The sequence below is a fragment of the Trichosurus vulpecula genome, chromosome 4 (assembly GCF_011100635.1).
Source record: "Trichosurus vulpecula isolate mTriVul1 chromosome 4, mTriVul1.pri, whole genome shotgun sequence".
Classification (NCBI taxonomy): domain Eukaryota; kingdom Metazoa; phylum Chordata; class Mammalia; order Diprotodontia; family Phalangeridae; genus Trichosurus; species Trichosurus vulpecula.
In genome coordinates, this window is record NC_050576.1 from 344,347,820 (window position 1) to 344,370,595 (window position 22,776).

At 35.6% G+C, this 22,776-nt stretch overlaps 1 pseudogene; it reads left to right on the forward strand.

The window, feature by feature from the left end:
* The first annotated feature begins 6,295 nt into the window (after positions 1-6,295).
* On the forward strand, positions 6,296-11,785 carry LOC118847218 (annotated as a pseudogene).
* Positions 11,786-22,776: the final 10,991 nt, after the last annotated feature.

The following is a 22,776-nucleotide window of genomic DNA, read 5'->3' on the forward strand; positions in this document are numbered from 1 at the left end:
GTCTATCTGTCAAGACAAACTCACGAACTATATGATCACTGTTTCTAAATACTTTTCACATGAATGAAGTCAGACCTAAGAAATTGGAAAAAAAATCAGTTGCTCATGGGTAGGCTGATTAATACACTAATTTAATATAATAAAATAAATTAATTTAACTATTCAGTGCCATACCTATCAAACTACCAAAAAAATTATAGAGCTATGAAAACTAAAAACAAAATTCATCTGTAAGAACTAATAGTCAAGAATATTAAGGGAATTAATGAAAAAAATACAAATGAAGGCAGCCTATCCTTACCCAATCTAAAACTATATTTTAAAGCAGTAATCATTAAAAAAAAAAAAACAAAAAAAAAAACAAAAAACAAAAAACAAACCTCTTTGGTACTGGCTAAGAAATATAATGGTGGATCAGTGGAATAGGTTAGCTATAGAAAACACAGTAGTCAATGACTATAGTAACCCACAGTTTGATAAAACCAGAGGCCCCAGGTTCTGGAATAAAAACTCACTATTTTAATAAGGATTGCCATAAAAACTAGAAAATAATATGGCAGAAACTAGGCATAGATTAACATCTCACATCATATACCTTTCAAGATAAGGTCAAAATAGGTATAGGATTTAGACATAAAGGGTGATACCATAAGGAAATTAGGACAAAAAGGAACAGTTTGCCTATCAGATCTATGGAAGGGGGGTAGAATTTATGACCAGAAAGAGAGAGAAAGAATATATGAAATGCAAAATGGATAATTTTGATTATTTAAATTAAAATGGTTTTGCACAAAGTCAATGCAAAACATATTAGAAGGAATGCAGAAAGCTGGGAAATAATTTTTACTGCCAGTGTTTCTGATAAAGACTTAATTTCTAAAATATATAGAAAAATGAATCAAAATTATTAGAATTTAAGTCATTTCCAAATTGATAAATGGTCAAAGGATGTGAATAGGCAATTTTCAGATGAAGAAATTAAAGCTATCTCTGGTCACAGGAAAAAATGTTCTGAATCATTATTGATTAGAGAAATGCCAATTAAAACAATTCTGAGGTGCCACATTTCCCGTAACAGATAAGCTAATATGACAGAAAAGGAAAATGACAAATGTTGGGGAAGATATTTGAAAATTGTAACACTAACGAATTGTTGATGGAGTTGTATACTGATCCATCCATTCTGGAGAGGCATTTGGAACTATGCCCAAAGGGCTATAAAACTGCCTATCTTTTTATCCAGCAATATCACTACTAAGTCCGTATCCCAAAGAGATCATAAAAATGGGAAAAAGACCCTCATGGATAAAAATATTTATAGTAGATCTTTTTGTGGTGGCAAAGAATTGGAAACTGGAGGTATGCCCATCAATTGGGAAGTGGCTGAACAAGTTGTAGTATATGAAGGTAATGGAATACTGTTGTGCTATAAGAAATGATGAGAATATATACAGGCAATGGTGTATAGAAATCTATCTTGCCTTACAGGAAAAGAGAAAGGAGGGGATCAGAGAAGGGGGGTGGTAGAAGGGACTGCAGACTGGGACAAGGGTTAATCAGAATGCATGCCATTTTGGGGTGGGGGAAGGGGAGAGATGAGAAAATTTTGAACTCAAAATCTTGTGGAAGTGACTGTTGAAAACTAAAAATAAATTGATTAACTAAAAAAAAAAAGAAATGATGAGCAGGTAGATTTCAGAAAACCCTGGAAAGATACATGAAGTGATGCCAAGTGAAGTCAGCACAACTAGGAGAACATCGTACACAGTAACATCAACATTGTGCCATCACCAACTTTGATGGTCTTAACTTTTCTCAGCAATACAATGATCTAAGACAATTCCAAATGACTCTTGATGGAAAATGCTATCCACATCCAGAGAAAGAACTGTGGAGTCTGAATGCAAAGCAAAGCATACAATTTTCACTTTTTTTTGCTTTCTTACAGCTTTCTCTTTCATTCTGATTCTTCTTTCACAACATGGCCAATGTGGAAATATGTTTAATATGATTTTTCCTTTATGACCTATATAAGAATGCTTGACATTTTATGGGGTTGGAGAGGGATGGAGAGAGAAAAAAAACATTTAGACCTCAAAATCTCATAAAAGAGAATGTTGAAAAATAACATTAAATGTAATTGGAAATAAACAAAATATTAAGTGGAAAAAATGCTTTGGATTTATATGTGGTATATATGCAAGCTTAAGGAGAACTAGAAATCCAGTAGACCTGAAAAATGAACAGCAACCCTAAGTCAACCAAGACTGGCAAATGATGGCTGATTTAGCAATGTCAGAGCTGGACACGTTTTTCTGGAGTGGTTGTAGTGATAGGGAGCACAAACTGGCATAGATTTGAAATTAAACCAATTTAGTCAGTAAACTTCTATGCTTCCATAAAATAGTGAACTTCAGGCTCATGACAACATAATTCCTTGCAGGAATGTGCCATATCATCAATGCATATGGTCCCACCATGACAAATCCTTATGAGGTCAAAGAAATATGAATACCTGGAGACCCTCACCATGAACATGCTGAAATAGGACAAGCTTGTAACAATTTTTGGAAGGTATCATGTTAACTCCCATACACCCAGGGCTTTCTTGCCTTTCCCACCTGTCCCAGTCCCATCACTGACTTTGAGACACATGCTATGATTTGAATCTACCACTACCTATCTATGAGGCATTGAGTAAGATTTGACTGAGACTTATTTTCCTTATCTGTCTAAAGGGGAAAATAAATATGCTTTATTTAAGTTCATAAGGTTGTGGTAAAGAAATAGGGGATTAGGACTAGACTTTGAATTTCATTGGCATTGGAATCTCCTGGATAAGAAAACCTTCTCTAGACAGTCATTCAATAAACATTAATTAAACACCTACAATGTAGTGTCAGGTCCTTCTTTAGTACTTACAGACTCAGAGAGCTACCTAGAGGTAGTAAAGTGATTGCCTAGTATCAAAGAACCATTGTATGTCAGAGGCAATACTTGAACTGAGATCTTTTTGTCTTCAATATAGGCTTTATGTCCCCTAGAGCACGCTGTCTCTCAAAGAAGAAATAATGGATATGATAGTGTTTTCTTATTTTTGTACTAATTAGTATACAAATGAAAGGAATCATACATAATGAAAAAGGTGACAAATGGTAAATATCCATTTGACTTTAAGTAGTTTTTATTACCAATTGTAAATATAAATGCAATGAAAAATTTATCCCTATGCTCTTTCATTGGTTTCTAATGGTTTACATTTACATAACATAATTTAGCTGTGTTTGGGGAGGTTTGGGTGTATCATTGGAGTTCCTGGATCAACTTAATGAGCATATGCAGGTTTCTAGCAATGAATCAGGAAGAAGAAGTATTGACTTTCCTTCTTTTCTTGCATTGAAGGGAGAATTAGATTAGAATAAAACATTGATTTCTAACATCTAAACTTTTTGGATGGAAGGTACCATGTAGAAAACAAATCACTCTGTGTAAGAAACTTTAGAAAAGAAATTGTCCTGACATATGTGTAGTCCTTCCCCTCGTATATCAAGGAAAGGAATCAGCCTTTAAGACACATGCTATTTAAATACAGGGGTTTGCTGAAAATGCAATTGTACATCGTGGAATGAATGATAAAAGATATGGCCACGTGCTGCATTTTGATTTTCATAAGGGGGAAAAATCTCGTCAAGGTCAAGCAAAATTTTAAATTATAGTGAGTGCCAACATACCAGTGTCAGCACTGGCTCTAATATATGTAACAAGAGCTAAAGGAGAAGGCTGCTGGCTCTGTCCTTTGATGAAATAGCCTGAGCTTAATTTCATTCTGAAAAATGCAGAACAATACAGTTCTTTTCAGCTATATATCATGGTATGTGGAGACTTGGACTGTGATTTATGCAATTTATGTTAGGCATCTCTCTTGCAGTATTAAGCCTCTAACTATTTGAGTGTAAAAACAAATGATGACTGCAATGGAGGAAGGGTGGGTGGAGAGGAGGGAAGTTATTTTTTAAAATGGGTATTAAAGCTGTGTTCTAAATTGTCTCTGCAGCTTGTCATATTCCACTTATGTTAACTCAATACCTGACTATTAGATTAACATTTAATCATTATTGAGATAGTCATGAGCATTAGTAATGGACAACTAGAAAATTGTGAGCCATGGACATTATGTGCAATGCATATAAACATTTTCCTTCTTTAAAGTCAAATAATTTAATGTTATTATTCTTTCACTAATATGAGGCCAATCCAGAATCTGAGTTATACTGTGGTTCCTAAAATGTATAACCAGGCATTCAGTTGGAATCACATCATTTCATTGAGACAGTAGTGAATTTACACAGCAGTTATTTCTATGGTAAGTATTAGCTATAGTGTCACACTAATCTGTTATGTTCAATTGAAAAAGTTAGAAATGTGAAAGTGACAGATGCTGAAAAATATTTTGATAAAAGAATTAATTTGGTGGCTGCTCATGCCATGACAGTGTATTAGATGTGGGAGAAGCTGAAGGAAAAGGGGAAAACTAAAGAGGCAGAGGGAAAGTGTTTGTGATCCAGAGTTATGTGTCATTCAACTTTCTTTAGGGTTGTTGCATTGTGCCACCCTCAAGAAAATATAGGTGGTTTCAATCCTTTGTTATACCATGATGAGAATTATTACTTGGAAGTTTGGCATAAATAATTGACCACATCCTCTGCCTACAGGGTATACTGAGAGAAAGGGATTACAATATTTTTCTGAATCTTAATTCCAGGAGGGAGAATCATCCAACCACAAATATCATTCAAAAATTCATTTATGCGATAATTTGTAAATGTGGCATAGTAGAAAGTATATTGAATTTAGAATCAGAAAGATCTAAAGATTTAAATCCTTCCTCTAACCCCAAGTAACTGTGATACCATGTCACTTAACTTCTCTGAACCTTAGCTTTCTATCTTTATAAATTAGTGACAATAACTTCTGAAGAAACTAGGGACAATAACACCTACCTCACGGGTTGCTGGGAAGTTCAAAAACTCTCTGTGTCCTTGGCTATTTGAGATGAACAGCATCACTTAAAAATCTTTGGGTATTGATCAGTCACAAGGAAATAATCCGCTTGGTGACTCTACTCTAGGAGAAAGTTATAATAAGAGAAAGATGCAGAGGTAGAAATGCCCAGAGCTTTTAGGTAGTTATTATTTAAAAGTAGTCATAAAGCTAACTTAAGGAAAGACTACATTAGAATAAGAAATATCATGTCCCATCTGTGCCTTGTGGATCTTCACAAAATAACAGAACCATCATAGAGCTGGACTGAACCTTAAAAGCAGACCGATCTGCAATTGACCAAGAATCTCCCTTATGCCATTCTTTGATTCAAGGAAAATATTTCTTATTCCTTCATTTAAGGCATGGTGCCCTCCTGCACACAAAGAGAAAAATATATACCAAATATGCTACAATCTCTCATGGATGGTTGCTACACTGAACCAGCGATCCATGTCAAGTCTGTCATTGCTATGTGATACATATGACCTTCTCTTGTACTATTTGTTGGTTCTGAGAAACACAATTTTTGCCCCCAGATTGAAGCATACAAGCTTTGTAAAGTGATTCTAGTCACAAGGGAATAATATAAAAATTGTAATGCTTGCCTATACTACTGTAGATTCTTTGAGCTAGACTTGAAAAATCTTTATGCTTTTATAAGTAATGATGTCTTTGTGAAAACATGATTACTAAATAAATAGCATTGGATTAGGAAACGAGTGTCTTCGATCATTATCTTCCTTTGGCTCTCAAGTAGTGCTCTATGACAAAGTAGTTAATATTATTATATGCACATTATTTCATCTAAAGATTCAAGTTAAAGAAACTGGTCAGAGCATCCCAACTGACACAAAAGGCTCACGTAGAGCATCTCTCAGTTTTCAATTTGGATCATTGTTTCTACTCAGTGGAATGAAGGAATATCAATGCTTGGCATTCTGAAGGTTTTCAATGATCTCACAGGTTGGAAATGTTTTAATGCATGCATAATCTAATGAATGTAGTAAAGATTCATATCTCAATTGAAAGAGGGTTAATAGTCTCTCAATGACCTCACTAGCTCTTCCTACTATATAGTCAGAACCAATACCAATGTAGATCTACTTTCTGTCACTTAAGTCTCAGCAATACACTCTTCCATATCTCTATTTCCTATACTTCCTTTCTAAGGTATTTGCATTGTAAAAAACATTTTTCACTCTCATAGAACCCATATATTCACTAGAGGGTGTGAACAAACAACATGTTAACCATGGATATGGAGATACTTACAAATTTGGGAGGTAATAAAAAATTAAAAGAGCAGATAAAGCAGAATACAGAGTTAAAATTTTGGGGAAGGGTTTCTATGGTTCTTTGATTCTGTTAAAGTAATAGCAAGAAATCACTCAACCAGTCAAGAAGTATTTAAGAAGCATCATGTGACATGTACTGTGTGGGCAGTTACACATTCCCAGGAAGAAAACTAACCCTTCAGTGGCTGAATGAATTTGAGGTAGGTGAGCAGTTTAAGAGAAGATAACTCTTTTGTACTGTTTGTGAATTAGTTTGGTGGCTACACTTAAAGAGATTATCAAAACTAGGAATTCTACTGTTTCTTGAAAGAAGAGACTGTCTTTTGCCTTCCTTTGCATCTCTAGCACTAAGCACAGTGCCTGGTATATAGCAGGAACTTAATAAATGTTTACTAACTGCCTGCCTTCCTGGGAAACATGATCTTAAACCGTAAAATGTATTTGGTCTGTTGGGACATCGAAGGTAGAGTTGGCCTTGGAACTAGCTTTAAGTGACCTATTACTGGCTCTCGAAACTGCAACAAAAGTGGAAAGTAGATCCCTGGGCTTGTGGGTTGAGGGAGTAACAAGAGAGGAGGCCAAAGGTACTATTTCCCAAGATTTGCTTTATCTCTTCTTTCAGTGGAGAGCTCCTTATAACATGAAATTGCCTGTCACTGCAAAGGTCGTGGAAAACTTTTTGGAAGTCCTGTAACTTAATGGAAGACTCATATGCATAAAAATTTAAAGGATTTTTCCACCTGAAACCTCAAACTCAAAATGTCCCAAAGAGATTATGCTCTTTAACAACCAAATTCTTCAATTTCTTCTGACTTTATTTTTTCTATTGCTAAAAGCATAATTTATGCAGTTTCCCTGTGTTTGAAATGTTAGTAATATCCTTGACTTTTCCTTTTTCTCCAATATAATTTTTAGTCACTGAGTCATGGTGAATCTACTGGCTGACTATTTCATACATATATGTTTTCACTCTATTTCTGAGTGTCTGTGCAATGATTCATACAAAAAGTGGCAGAAACCTATATGAATTGTGTCAATGAAAGTAAAGCCTAGACTGAATCAAGGTGAAAAAAATGGAGGTGGGAGTACTTGTTTGCATGTTATCTTCCCTCATTAAATTATAAGACCCTTGAGAGCAGGGACTATCTTTTGTCTTTTTTTTATCCACAGAACTTAATAATGTACCTGGTACATAGTAGGCACTTAAATTTCTTGATTCATGAACTGAATAGTGAGCTAGATGAAGTGTGCAAGATTTGGGTTCAAGTCTGACCTCTAAAATATAGTGCTCGTGTATTTTTAAACTTGTATGTATAAATTATATATTCATTATATATAGCACATATACATTAATAAGTAAGAATACACAGTGTCTAAATATGTATATGTATGTGTTCAAAACAGAATGATGGAATGGAATTCTTATAATAGAGTGACTTCTCCATCATATGGAGCCTTCCTGAAATGCCTGAATAACTTTTGATTAGGGGACTAAAAAGGATGTCAATTCCTCATGAGAAGCCCATTGGGCTGCATAGCCTCCCTTGCTCTTACCTTCTCTAAGAGTTAGTTTATTGTTCGAATTGGCGTGATAGATCACGAATATTTCTTTGTACACATTAGGAACAAGATAAGAAGTTTTCCTCCAGCCTCACCCTAACGAATGCACATTAAAATAAATACTTTAACAACAGAAATAGATAAAATGGCATGAGATTTAATCTATATTTGAATTAATTACCTTTTGGAATGATTATTATTTGGGTTCCTTTATACAGAATTCTATAAAGCAATGTCTACTTGATGTGTAATCTATGAGGCTAATTGGCTACTTTTGTTCTCTTTTGAACTTCAGTATTCATTTAAACATATCACTTAATCAGAATTACATGCAGACCCAGGGGGTAATTCATTTTAGAAATGCCATTTTTCTGCTTTTCTGAGTTTAGGATTTTACTTTATTTTGTTTGCAAGTAGCTCTCTTTGTAAAATAGCAATTACTCTACATAGGGACTAATTTTGGAATCATTTATGAAATATGCTTCAATATAAAGCTATAAAACTCTTTTGTTGAAAAAAATCAATTTGGAGAGAAAAACAAGTAAAATTCAATAGTAAATGTTTTTTAAAACTGAAATGTGGCTATCCTTTCATGAATTATAACAATAATTTGAGAAGAAAGGTCAAAATTCCTGAGATTGATATTCAGACAGCTGTGACTTGGTCCTTTTTCATTTATTTGTTTTTGGAGGGGGGAAGGCAGGGCAATTTGGGGTTAAGTGACTTGCTCAAGGTCCCACAGCTGGTAAGTGTGTCAAATATCTGAAGCTGGATTTGAACTCAGGTCCTCCTGACTCCAGGGCCTGTAAGCAACCTGGGTAATTTGAATTAAACTGCCTATCTGCCTGAAAAGGAACTTCAGTAGTTCAAGGGATGAATGGGGAGAGATCAGTAGAGAAATTCTAGAGATAGATTTGCTTGGACATGTTTCAGGGGCCTGTGAACTGGAAAGGGAAGAAAAGAAATATTTCTATGAACCTTTAACTACAACTGAGCATTTCCTTTATTTGTTCAAAATTATTTTTCTGAGAAGAGTTCCATAGGATTCACCAGACTGCCAAAGTTATCGAAGACAAAACAAAAGTTAAGAATTCCTGCTTGAGACCCATGTAAAGTGCTAATATGGGAAATAGAGAGAGTACCTCTACTGAGGGAGAGAAGATCAAATAAACTGTGATAAGACATCCTGGCTATGGTGAGACAGACACACGGACAGACAGACAGACACACGCACACAGAGAAAGAGAGAGAGAGATCGAGAGAGAGAGAGAGAGAGAGAGAGACAGAGACAGAGAGAGAGAGACAGAGAGAGAGAGAGAGAGCAGGGCATTGGGGAGTAGGGCTCAGAAAATACAATACGAAAGAAGCTTCAGAAATGAACTCTATTTATTGAACTGCAATTTAACTGCCGAGTATTCTGGAAAAATAGAGCTGGTTCTCTATGAAGGTAAATCACTGCCTTCAAGTGGGATAGGAGGAAAATGACAAATGGCTAGAACTGCAAATAGAGGCATAGTGTATAATGAAAAGGATCCCCGATGAGGAGCAATGACTGGTGACATCTTCTGAAGGCTGCTGAAGGTGGGTGCTACCGATAGTGATTAAACTGCCAGAAGAGAAATGGATAAGCAATACTCATGTGTCACCCCTCTCCTTCAACTGTGACCTTCCCCAGGATAATACTATAAATTGCTGATACTATGTGAGACGTTGGGGAAAAGTGGATCACTTTTTGATAATATTATTTTCTATCATCTCTGTTGTAAATTCAACTTGGTTCCTTTATCTAGTTAAATATATACATTCCATTTTGTAAGCTTATGTGCTTTTAAGTGGTCAAACTCTTGATGGTCCATGTGAGCCAACAAATATCTGCTATGAGAAGGCAGGAAACCTTGCCCTCCTTTTCCTCTGGGAGACAGAAAGGGTACTTATTACCAATATTCAAAACAGAAGTCCTAAGCCTAGTCCTACACTCCATGATCAAGAACTAGGTTTTTTCCTAGAAACAGGACTACAGAGAGCCCATGTCCTTTACTTCAAAAACGGGAACTTGACAAGAAGAGTCAGTAGATTTAGAGATATTCTAAGAGCTATTGAAACAAGTACCACACAAAACCTGTGAATGACAATAGCCAAGCAGTAAGCAGAAATTTTGTTAAGGGGTATGTATGAACAGAGCTACTGGAAACCTCTGGAGGATGCTCCATACCAGTCACCTTTGATGATCCCCTCAGGAAAAGAGCCAATAGGAAAAACTACTCTCTCCACCAAAGATCCCAAGTATACACAGAAGAAAATATTTTTTTTTTTTGCTCCCAGGAGAATACTGAGGAAGCCCTATTGTTCTTGCTGATCAGTGAATCCATGGCAAACTGGGATACTGTATTGAGCAGGATACCAGAGCACAAAAGTGACGGTATCATCAGCTTACATACAAAAAGTATATCTGTAGCTTATGCTCTATTGACTATAGCTTTGGGGAGAAGAAGTCAATATGAAATGCTGTCAGAGTGTTTAGAAAGAGCTATAAAGTTTGTGTTTCAGGAGTTCCACCTCTGGTACCAGCTTGCATTGTTATTGATGGCTGTAGGAAAACCTGCTTGTGTTGTAAAGGTTCTGAAAGAATGTATCCATCTGAAACCTGATGATGCTACCTTTCCTCTCCTGGCTGCAAAGTTGTTTATGAGTTCCCTTCATTGGTTGGAAGAAGCTGAAAATTTTGCCAAAAATGTAGTTGACATGGGAGAGAAAACATGAGAGTTCAAAGCCAAAGGTTATTTAGCTCTGGGACTCACCTACAGTCTGCAGGCTCCTCATGCTTCTTTGCAAGGGATGCAAGAGGTTAAGCAGAGAAAGGCTCTTGCTTTTCAGAGTGCCCACAGTTTGTCACCTACGGACCATTCAGTAGCTTTTTATCTGGCTCTGCAGCTGGCCATATCCAGACAGATACCAGAAGCATTGGGCTATGTTTGCCAAGCTCCTCGACTCCGAGTGGATGATGCCAAATCTTTGCAACTCCTTGCACTTTTATGGTCAGTTCAGAAACATTACCATGATGCTCTGAACATCATTGACATGGCCATGAGTGAATATCCATAAAACTTTATAGTACTGTTTTCTAAAGTAAAGTTGGAGTCACTCTGTAGGGGCCTGCATGAGGCCCTCCTTACCTGCAAGCGCATGTTACAAATATGGAAATGTTACAACCTCAGTAATCTCAGTGATTCTGGAAGTGGGAGCAGTCTCTTAGACAGAACCATTGCGGACAGACGACAGCTTAATACAATCACTGTGGCAGACTTCAGTGATCCTGTGTCAGGTTGAGTTCATGCCACGTCCAGAGCAGCCTCCAGAGTAGAATTGGCCCATTCAGAAGTAGCTTCATCTTCGTAGAGCAGTACACCTAAGCAAGGGCCCTTACACCCTTGGATGAAACTTGCCCAGATTTGGCTCCATGCAGCTGAAGTCTGCATGGGAATTGGCAAGCCTGTAGACACAGCAGCATGTACCCAGGAAGCAGCAAATCTCTTTCCAATGTCTCACAACGTCCTCTACATGTGAGGTCAAGTCTCTGAACTCCAGGGAAACATTGATGAAGTCAGGCATTGGTATAAAGAAACCTTATCCTTCAGTCCCACTCATGTAAGAACATGCAGAGATTGGCCCTTATCCTTCATTAGCTAAGCCAATACAGTTTAGCAGAGAACATTCTCAATGATACATTACAGGTGAACTCGACAGCCCACGAGGTCTGGAATGGCCTTGAAGAGGTCCTCAAAGCTCAGAGCAATGATACTGCTGCTACTGAGTATTTCCTGACTGTGCTGGAGTTGGAGGCCAGCAGCCACATTGTCCCATTTACCATCATTCCCCTAATGCTGTGATTGGGGCTTGGCCTGCTTTAATGTCTAGAGGTGAGACCAAGGATGCACTTAACAAGATGCCAGTTGTAACCATGCCGTGTGGTTGGGTGTAGGAAGGAACCTTAGTCCCTGAGGAGATTGGGATTAACAGTACAGAAGGGGAAAACATTTGATCGTGTTTGCAGGGAGGAGGAATTTAATGAATCACTGAGACTGTAGAAAGATGTTAGATTGACCAAGACAACAAACCAAACACAACTAAAATCATGCTCAATTCATGTGCTTTTTTGAATTTTTTTGTTGTGGTTTTTTGCCTCATGGTAGTTTTCAATTCTAATGATGTTCAAAATGAATTATGTGCCATGTTTTGTTAGATGACATCTGAGTGACCTAGAAAATGATTACGGAATCAATCGGCAAATGTAGAATAAGATATTCAAAGTGAAAATTCGGTGGCAGAACAGGTTATTTTTAGCCAACCTGTCATGAAAACTGTTTGCTCTTTCCTACTATTACTCTGACTCCTACACTTGGCCCAGAAACCAAATGTGACATTTCTGCTTCCTGTCTCAGTACTAGTCAAAGACAGAACACCAGCTGATGAGTTCTTGGTTTTGCTGTCAATAGTTGTACTAAATGGCTGATAATTGCCTTTATTTAGAACAAAGCCTGAGTCCAAGAATATTTATATTTTACTAATATATGCCTGGTACCAGAGAAGAAAATGAGTTAAGTTTAACTTTTTATGTGAATTCAGAGTTTATTTATCAATGGAAATATGTAAAAAGAAAAAAAGGAAACTTCAAATGTAATGTTTACCAACATTCCTTATATTACCTACACTTGGCTTAATGGAAAAATGATGTTAATAATAAAATGATTTTTAAATAAAAAAATAAAAAATAAAGCAAATGACATTTTCCTCAGTCATGATCCTTCTTGAAGAAAATAGGATTTGAGCTAAGTTATAAAGGAAGCCAGGGAAGCTTAAAGTGGAAGTGAGGAGGGAGAGAATTCCAAGTATGGAGTACAACCAGTAAATATGCCTGGAGTTGGGAGGTGGAATATTTTGAGTAAAGAAGAGTAGGTAGGACAATGCAGCTAAATCATAGAGTATGTGGAGGGGGAACATTTATTTGATTAAGGAGAAACATGAGACAGGAAAACAATTATATTGTTATTACAATACTATAGGTGAGAGGTGATAAGAGTCTGCCCAAGGGTGGTGCAGATGTGAGTGTAGACAAGAGGATGTAGATGAAAAATGTTGGATTTGACAATAGATAGGAATTATGGGGTAGGTGAGAGTGAGGTGTTAAGGACAATAAGGTTTAGAACCTAGATATCTGGGAAGAAGAGAAGGTTTTGGAGAAAAAATAAGGTCCATTTTTATATATGCTCTGTTTGAGATGCTCACAAAACATCTAATCAGCAGTTTTGAAGTGGCAGTTAATGATCCTGGGCTGACTTTGCAATGCTGCAAATGAAAGAGAGGCAACTGAAAGGCAGGGCATTGCCTGTATATCCTATAGAGTAAGGAGAATATCTTAGCTAGACACAGGGGTGGGAAGCAAGAGGGGAGATATCCTGAATGAGGATTCTAGTACAGCTGCGTTGTATTATGTTTGACTCCAGACAGATTGTCAGTGATGATATTAAAATGAAGTGTAATACTATTTTCGATGCTGACTTAGAGTTTTACTCATTCATTTGATTAACATTTATTAAGCCACTGCAACATTTGTGGCGTTTCATTTATTTATTTATTTTGGTAAGCCATTGCTTCTATCTTTGTGGAATACACACTATAGTAGAGGAATAAGACAAAAAGCAGAAATAACTATAATGGTATTAAGTATCATTCTTGATTTTAGTTCCTTCCTATGGTAATATGAGAATACTTCATAGTGGACCTTATAGAGTTAAAAAAATGATTATATCCTATAGTCAACATGAAGCATTTATAACTGATTTCAAATGAATTAGAAAGTCTTTACTAATTAACTCTCAATACTTTCTATATCACTGAAAACACCCACTAGGAATTCAGGTCAGTTCAAACAGCATGGGCAATATATAGTCACATTTATTCTTCCTTGGACATAAAAAGGGAGATTTTAGTTACTAGACTTTTTCAGCTACAGCAATGCCAAATTCAAACTTGCAGACTGAAACTCCAGAACGAGGCTCTTGTGTCTTCTCTCAGTGTTACAGGTTTAGTTCTAAGGGTTTGTGTATGTCTTTTCTTTCTCATGCCATACACTATGAGCTCCCACCGCTATGCTTGACTCAATGAATTATCTGTTGGTAATAATTATCTAGTCAGACTTAATTAGCTTTTGAGCTAGAATTTCCTATTATGGTGTAATTGGTACAAAACTCTCTATCTCTTTCACTCTCTGTCTCTGTCTCTGTCTCTTCCTCCCTCCCTCTCCCCCACACGTGTACACACACATATGTGTGTATGTATGTACATATGTATGTATGTATTTTTAAAGGAAGACCCTGGGCCCCAAAAGAGGGACCCTATGAAACAGAGTTCAATCACAGGTTAGAAAGCATTTATTGTCTAAGAAAAAAGTTTGCAGAGAAGATCCTGCAAGGGAACAGAGAGAGAGTGCATGGGGGGGGAGAGAGAGAGAGAGAGGAGAGAGACAGAGACTGAGACAGACAGACAAAGAGACAGAGAGACAGACAGAGAGACAGAGACAGAGGGAGAGCGAGAGACAGAGAGAGAGAGAGAGAGAGAGAGAGAGAGAGAGAGAGAGAGAGAGAGAGAGAGAGTTTTCAGCTGCTCAAAGGTGAGTAGAAAAGGAGTGAGGTCTTTATGGTTTCTATTGTTTTGGGGGCAGGAAGTGGGGGCCAAGTGGGAAAATATCTGTAGACACTATAAATAGGGAAGTAAGGTGTTTGAATAGCAAGACTCTGCAACTTCTGCTCAGGTCTGCCCTTGAGCTGTTTAAGGCTGGTCTGGCTTCTGCAGGCATCTTCAAGTTCACCCAGAGTTCATTTTGCAAAGGAACACTGGTATGCCATGCAACACTGAGCCTCAGAAATCCATCTAATTGGCTGGTTGCTGTGTAACTAATATATTTTCTTTGATATCCTTTCCCCAAAGTACATAGAGTCCAGAGAAAAGAAGGCTCAAACTGAGAACACATGTGAAGGCCTAAGACAAAATTCCCCCTACTCCCCTCACCCTCGAGAGATTTTTGCCCTGGGAATTGATTAGATATATACCACTAAGCTGCAAAATACTAAATCCATGATTCTAACGAACTTGCTTGTTTTATGTGAATTCTATAGGGCATTTTCAAATTCCTAAACTAATCTGAACCTTACTCCTGTGAAATGTCATTTCCACTCGTTCAATGGCTGGAAAAACAATTAAATTTGTCAGGGGCTTTTTCTCTTAATCTAAAGCTTATGGTTAATTCATTTACTGATTCTTTTGAAAATTCTAATTAGAAAAATCTAATTCATAATAGTTGAACAACTGAGATGTATTCTTATCTAGCTAAAGAATTTATAAATAGCCCTTTGTCACTTAAAATGGTGCACATCATCAAGCACTTAAATAAAATGGATCCTTACTCTCCAATTGAATTGGATCCCTGAATGTATTTCTTCTCATCTCTATGTGCAACAATACAATTTTGAAGAAGAAAATGGATTTTAGTGAAAAAATTCAGCTAAATGATTTTAGTTTTACTTATAGCATCTTACTAATTATAGTTAACTAAATTTCATTCTATGACCATAACTAATCATTATATAATAACATCGTTTAGAAAACATATAAAAGTTGTACTTTTTTAAAAATTAAAAAATATTGCTTCTATTGTACATAAGGTAAATATGTTCTCAAAATTATGGCAGTTTGATCTCCTTTGAGATTTGGTTTAAATTCAAGTTACTTCCATGTTTCTCCAATAATACACTAAGTCATGTTTTATGTTCTCTGTTCTTTTTTCATATAGTATGACTTTTCATATTTATGACTTATTTAACTTCATTTGTAATTTCCGCAACTTTAAATGGCAATATGTGCAATTAACTGATCAGGGTAAATATTTTCTGTTTGACTAATGCAGACCAATTAGCCTCTTAAAACAACAAACATAAGGGGGACAAGGTTGAGCTCACGAAGAAAAAGATTGTTCTGTGTGTACACTCAGCTATCCATTTCTAAACATTCACTTGTTCTTCCCTTCATATTAAGAAGAGTAAAAGAGTAAAAGAACAGAGTGGGAACACATGATGCTGACAAAAAGAATGAGATTTCTTTTGATATTATGGTCCACAAGACTGAATCAGTCATATGTGAATATATGAGAACTTAATTTATACTAGCAAATTAATATTCTAGGTTGTCATTTATTTGTTTTGTAAAATTTTACTCTGCCTACAGTGGAACTATTGGATCCAAACTAATTGTTACATTTTGGAAATATAATTGATAAGCTGTAAAATGCCAAGAAGAAGGAGAGGAAGGAGAAGAAGGAGGAGAAGGAAAAGGAGAAGAAGAAGGAGGAGGAGAGGAAGAGAAGGGGAAGAGGAAGAAGAAGATCAGAATTGATTAGATTGGTTGGAGAAACTAGAAGTGTGGCACTAGAGAAAAAAAAGATTTATGGGGTGGCTGCTGGAGGAGGGAGGATTTCATAACAGTGTAAGATGTTATCATATTCAAATATTCATTCTGTAAGTTCTCATAACCCTTAGTTATGAAGTTTGTTTTGTTCTGGTCCTAGACTATAATTTCATCAGTGTTGGGACCTGCCAATGAGAGAACTCCTTACCAAGGCAGATCAACAACTTCTTTGAAATGCATAATCTTACAAATTTCCTTCAGTAACCTGAGAGTTTAAACGATTTGACCAGTTTAGCATAATCACTGTATGTTAGAGGCAAAATTAGAACCCAGATTCAGGAAGCCAAGGTTGATTTATAATCCATTACAACACATTTTGCCTATGAAATGCAGAAGAACATTATCATCATATGAAAACATTTACTAATGTTCTGACTAATTTTAAAAGTAGTTCTCACTTATATGTCTCTCCTAGCTTAAAATCCTAGATCACCATGTCAATATATTGTCAGTCAGTTAATCACTAATTATTGGATGTTGTAAATGTTTCTCTTCTCAGACACTTGTCAATTTCAAAATATGTTTGTGGTGTGTATAATAACCAGGAATTCAAAGGAAAATGCGAGTGATAAAAAGGTAAAATTATGAAACATTTGTTTTTGATGTGGAGATAGAAACTATTCACAAAAATGGGAAATAAATAATCAATATGACTCATTTTTATTCATATGCTGTAGAAAACTGCTAAGACCATTCAAAGTAATAATGCAAATACAGAAAGCAGGTCTAATATGATGGTAAATCTTTCTGAGATAAAATTAACTCCTAACAGGAATGATGGTTTAGAGATAATAGAAAGATACTCAACAATGTGAATAGAACATCTTTATTAACAGCACAAACCTGTATACTTAGCCCTCACCCAAGAAAAAAACTTTATGTTTACAAAAATACTTTAGCAAAGGGGGAGTTGTTTTAAATTATTGAAGGAGCAGGCTGTCAGGTTGTTGTCAGAAATGGAAATAGTGACAAAAATAAACTAAAACTTTTGCTTATCTAAAGGAATGAAAATCAGGGTGCTTCTGAAATATAAACCTAGAAGTTCAATAACGTTAATTTGAAAGTTAATTAGGGCTGTTAATAAACCCAATATGCTGCTTGCAGGGTTAGATGGTTAATTTCCTTTCAATGTAGGGAGTTACTATAGTCTGGATGACATTTTGTTACAGATAATGTAGATAAATTAGATAGAGTTTTGGTTAGATTAGCAGCATTAAACTCAAATAGAAGGGTGTGACAATTAAACAATACACAAAAATTCCTGCAGGTTACATACTGACTTAGAAAACCACAAACTAACATTATCCATGTTCTATCTTATTTTTCCTTATTTTGTTAGATATTTCTCAATTGCATTTTAATCTGATTTAGGCCACACGTGGAAGTGTTGCGGATTGCAATGACACCTACAGACTCGATGATCTCTGATATCCCTTAAAATCTTAAGATTCATTAAGTCTATGATTTTTGAACAATCTCTCTATAACACAATGTGTCTGCATACATGCATACATGCATATGTATGTATATATACACACGAGTGTGTGTATATACTGTGTATATATGTATATATATGTGTGTGTATATATATGTGTATATGTATATGTGTATATATAATATACATATGTGTGTATATATATATATATATACACACAGAGGGAGAGAGAGAGAGAGAGAGAGAGAGAGAGAGATGGAGTTTCTCATCTAAGGGCCCATAGGACTCTTTTTCAAACCTTTGGTGATTTCAGCAAAGTAATATTATCTGGGGAGATAAATTCCTATCAAGACCCAGGTCTTTACTGTAGCTAAGCACTGGGGAGGCGGATATGGAAGTTTTGCCAAAATTGCCTCCATCCTACCTGGTCTATTTGGAAGAGAATGAAGAATTGGTCTAACATGTAGCCTAAGAAGGAATGGGCTAAGTGTTTAGAATAAAAATTTCAGAAAAGTAGATACTCATCATTCAACGTGAGAAGGCTCTACAAAAGAATAAGGCAAATTCTCTATAAGCTTAGATGAAGAAAAAAGTTTAAACCAACATGATCTATGGAAAATTAAAATAGTTTCCTTTAGGTTTGTTGTTGTTCCAGTTTCATGCACAATTCCTCTTTAATGGTTGGTAACAGAATTTTCAAAAAGCTAAAGTATGTATACTCAGAGACTGTACACATATTGCACATATTATCTCTTTTTTTAAAGATCATATAAAACAAAACATATGTACATACAAATATATGTATATTCATATTCTGTAAAAATCATTAAAAAGCCAATAAGAAAATTTACATGAACCGTTCAGAAATTTCTCTCCATTGTTATTGTGTATTTAGAAATTATTATTTAAACCTCTTCTATTTTTTCTGGTAGTAGTGCTTCTTGAAAAAAATAGATGTACAACTACAGACTTTAAAGTTTAGCAAGAAATGTATAGTTTATTAAGAAATTATAATTTCATTTTTTATAGCAAACATAAGAAGGTTGAAAAAATAATTGCTGTAAATAGAATTTAGCAGTGTGATAATTCCTCTTTGCTACTTCTCTTGATTTCCCATAGGCTTTATCTAATATCTTCACTCTTACCAGAATCTCAAGCTTGCATATGAGCATCCATATACAATGTTCACTTCAGTGCTCACAAGGACACACACAACAGATAGCCTCTTCAATCAACCACTGCTAAGTAGGGGAAAATTACTTATCAGAAAGATCTCACTAATTGCATATTTTCATCTTCCTTTCCCATTAGTTTCTATTACTTGATTTTGAAATTCCTCTGAACTCAGCTCTTCAAGATCTCATCAGCTTCTGCTGTGCTTCTCAGTACTACATGCAGTGTCTGAAGAAGTGGGGGGTGGGAAGATCAGAGAGAATGAGGGAGGATAGAAAGGAAACTGAGAGCTTTTCTTGGCTCTAAGCAGAAGCAGCACATGAAGCTGGATCGGTGGTGGAAGCAGGAAGCAGAAGTGCAATATGAACTAAACTTTCTAGATCTAAAAATCAGGTACTCGGACTGTAGGGGAAAATTAAAAAAAAAATCCAGGATGTCTATTTCATAGAGAGACAAACTGCATAAGATACTGAATTTGTTTTTCAAGTACTTGGATTTGATTTTGCTGGAATTTTGTTGTTCCTTGTGATGTGGGAGGGAGTGTGGGACATGCTATAAGAAATTCTCCTCTCAGAGTCCATGGTGAGGAAGTTTTACTGCAAATATAGAATTTCATGTAAGTGACTGAAGATTTAAAATACTCTTTCATTATGGGCTAACTGTACTAAAATAGAATAGGCCATACATGTCCCCAGGGCTCCAACAATATGGCTTTAGTGTTCCATGTGCAAGAAATAATGCAGATCCTAAGTAGGCATTATGTTGGAATTATATATGTTCTAGTTTGACTGAATATGTACCCTAACACCCTTGCATAGCCAAGGGAATGATGGTAGCCAAGGCAACTCTACCCAGAGTGCCAAAAATAAATAATATAGATATGCTATAGTCTTTGCCTGTAGTACCTAAATAATGCAGTATTTATGGAGGAAAAGACTTCACAAAAGATTGTGTGTGTATGTGTATATACATCCTTGCTCTATATACATATATGTATACACATATGTATATGAACATGCACTTATGTATATATATGTATATGTGTGTATATCTGTCAATCTATCTATCTAGATATAGATGTGTGTGTATACACACACACACAAGCACATACATATTATTATTTAGTCCTTTTGGTCATGTCTAATTCTTCATGACCCCATTTGGATGTTTGTTTTTTTTTTGGCAGAAATATTGGATTAGTTTGTCATTTCCTTCTCCACCTCATTTTATGATGAGAAACTGAGGCATACAGGGCTAAGTGACTTGTCTAGGGTCAAACAGCTAGTAAGTATCTGAGGCCAGATTCGGACTTGTGAAGATTAGTGTTCCTGATTTCAAACCCAGTATTCTATGCACCGTGCCATCTAGCTGCCCTACACACACACACACACACACACACACAATGAATATTGTACAACTACTTGCATTATATTAACCTAGTTTCACCTTACTAAGATGGAAAGCATTAGTTCATGGCCTTAGAAATCGGTGCTATATCATTCTTCTAAGAATGCATCTACTTAAGTTTGGAGAAGTTCATCCGTGGTGTTTGGGCATTGACTGTATCAATAGATTTTTTTGTTTGTTTTCCACATCATCTGAAAAAGTCTATCTAATATGCTTATTGTCTATATCCATTCCAGGAATGCCAGTATAGATGGAATTAGGGATCCTTAAAGTAATGATGAATTGAAGCAACTACAATACAGGATGGTAATGTTACACATTTATAATGCTCTGAGGCTTACTAAATAAACTTCACAACATAACCCTGTGAATCAAGGAGCATGAGCATTATCATTCCCATTTTACACATGAGAAAACTGAGACTCATAGATTTTAATTTACTTGCTCGGGGCCATAGACTAACGAGGATTCTAAAGGTTCTTGACACGTGCAACAAATATTCATTTCCACTATGCCTCAGTGCCTTAATTATTTGTAGGTTTGTGATTGTTGTTTTTCAGTCATTTTAGTTGTACTTGACTCTTCGTGACCTGACTTGAGATTTTCTTGGCAAAGGTACTAAATAGAGTGTTTTGCCATTTTCTCATTCAACTCATTTTACAGTTGAGAAAACTGAGGCAAACAGGGTTAAGTGACTTTCTTAGGGTCACACAGCTAGTGACTGAGGCCAGATCTGAATTCAGGAAAATGAGTTTTCCTGACTGCAAGCCCGACCTTTTACCTACCTCCCACCCAGCTGCCCTAAGTTTCTGATTCTCTTCATTTTCACAGACATGTTACGTATAATTATTGGTTCATCATTCTAAGCACTGAAATGAAAATGATTTACTGACAAACTAAAATGGTATCATAGAGGTGATAATATTGAAACACTGTCCTTTATGCATTTAACAATGTGAAAAAGGTTGTATTGTTATCCATTTAATGTTTTAAAGACATTTGTGAGATTTACTTCTTGACCGAAGTTAGTCAACTGGTAATTTAAAAAAAATACTACAATATAACAATTTTCAAAGAAGCTAAAGAAATTGTACGTATTTATAGACATTTCTGTAATCTCATCTATTTGATGTCACATCGTAGACCAAATAATTTTTAAACAGCCTTATAAATATACAAATCTTCACTATCTAGCAGTTTCTAAATATGACCATCCAGGACACAGGGTTTTCTTCTGGTTACTGGAATTGCATTAAATTCCAAACTAGATTTTATGAATTCATAAATTTATTAACTATACTGCACACTAAATTCAATAGGCCAAAATCTACATGTCCTTTTGAGGCAAATTTACTTTTGAATAAAAAAATACATAAATGTTGATTTATTTTTAAATTTAGTAACAGGAATCAGAATATAGAGTGGTATAGTAGATGGAAAACTGGCTTACAAGGTTGGAAGTTTTGAGTTCAAGTCCTAGCTCTTACTGGTACTGAAAGTCAGATTCTGGGCAAGTAAAACTTCAAATCACCTAACTTCTCACTGTCTGTCTCTACAATATTATAAATTGTAGTCCACTTACTGACCTGCTGATTGATAGAGAATCATTCCTATACCAATGAAATCATAGGTCTGGTTCCACAACAAGTTTTAATCACTCTAATGGTAAATGTATTTTGTGTGATTTTTGTAAAAAAACAACAAACCATGTAGGTCATCACAATGTATATCTTTCACACACACACACATATATTTTATGTATATATATATGTGTGTGTATATATATGTATATACATGTGTGTATATCTATCTATCCATCTATACATATATGTATATAGTGTGTATATATGTGTGTGTGTGTGTGTGTGTGTGTATAATTTTCATTTTCTTACCAAACACAAATAAGAATTGGTTAAGTACCTACTATGTATCAGGCACTGTGCTAAGAACTTTGCAAGTATCTTGTTTTATGTGAGTCCACTAAGTTTAGAAACATAATAAAGTAATGAGTACAATCTCTTGGGTTATTGAGTCTACTATTCTTTCACTGTATTTACCAAGTTTACATTTTAATTAATATTGTTTATTTAATAGATAATTGTCTATTGTTAGAATTAGAGGCAGCTAGTTTGTTTAGTGAATAGAGCTCTGGAGTAAGAGTAATGAAGAGCTGAATTCAAATCCTGCCTCAGATATTTGCTAACTGTGTGGCTCTGCAAGTCACTTAAGCTCTCTAAGCCTGTTTCATCATCAGTAAAAATAATAATGACACCCACCTCCCTGGTTGCTGTGAGAATAACCTGAGATAATATTTGTAAAGCTCCTTTTAAAATTTAAAGCACTACA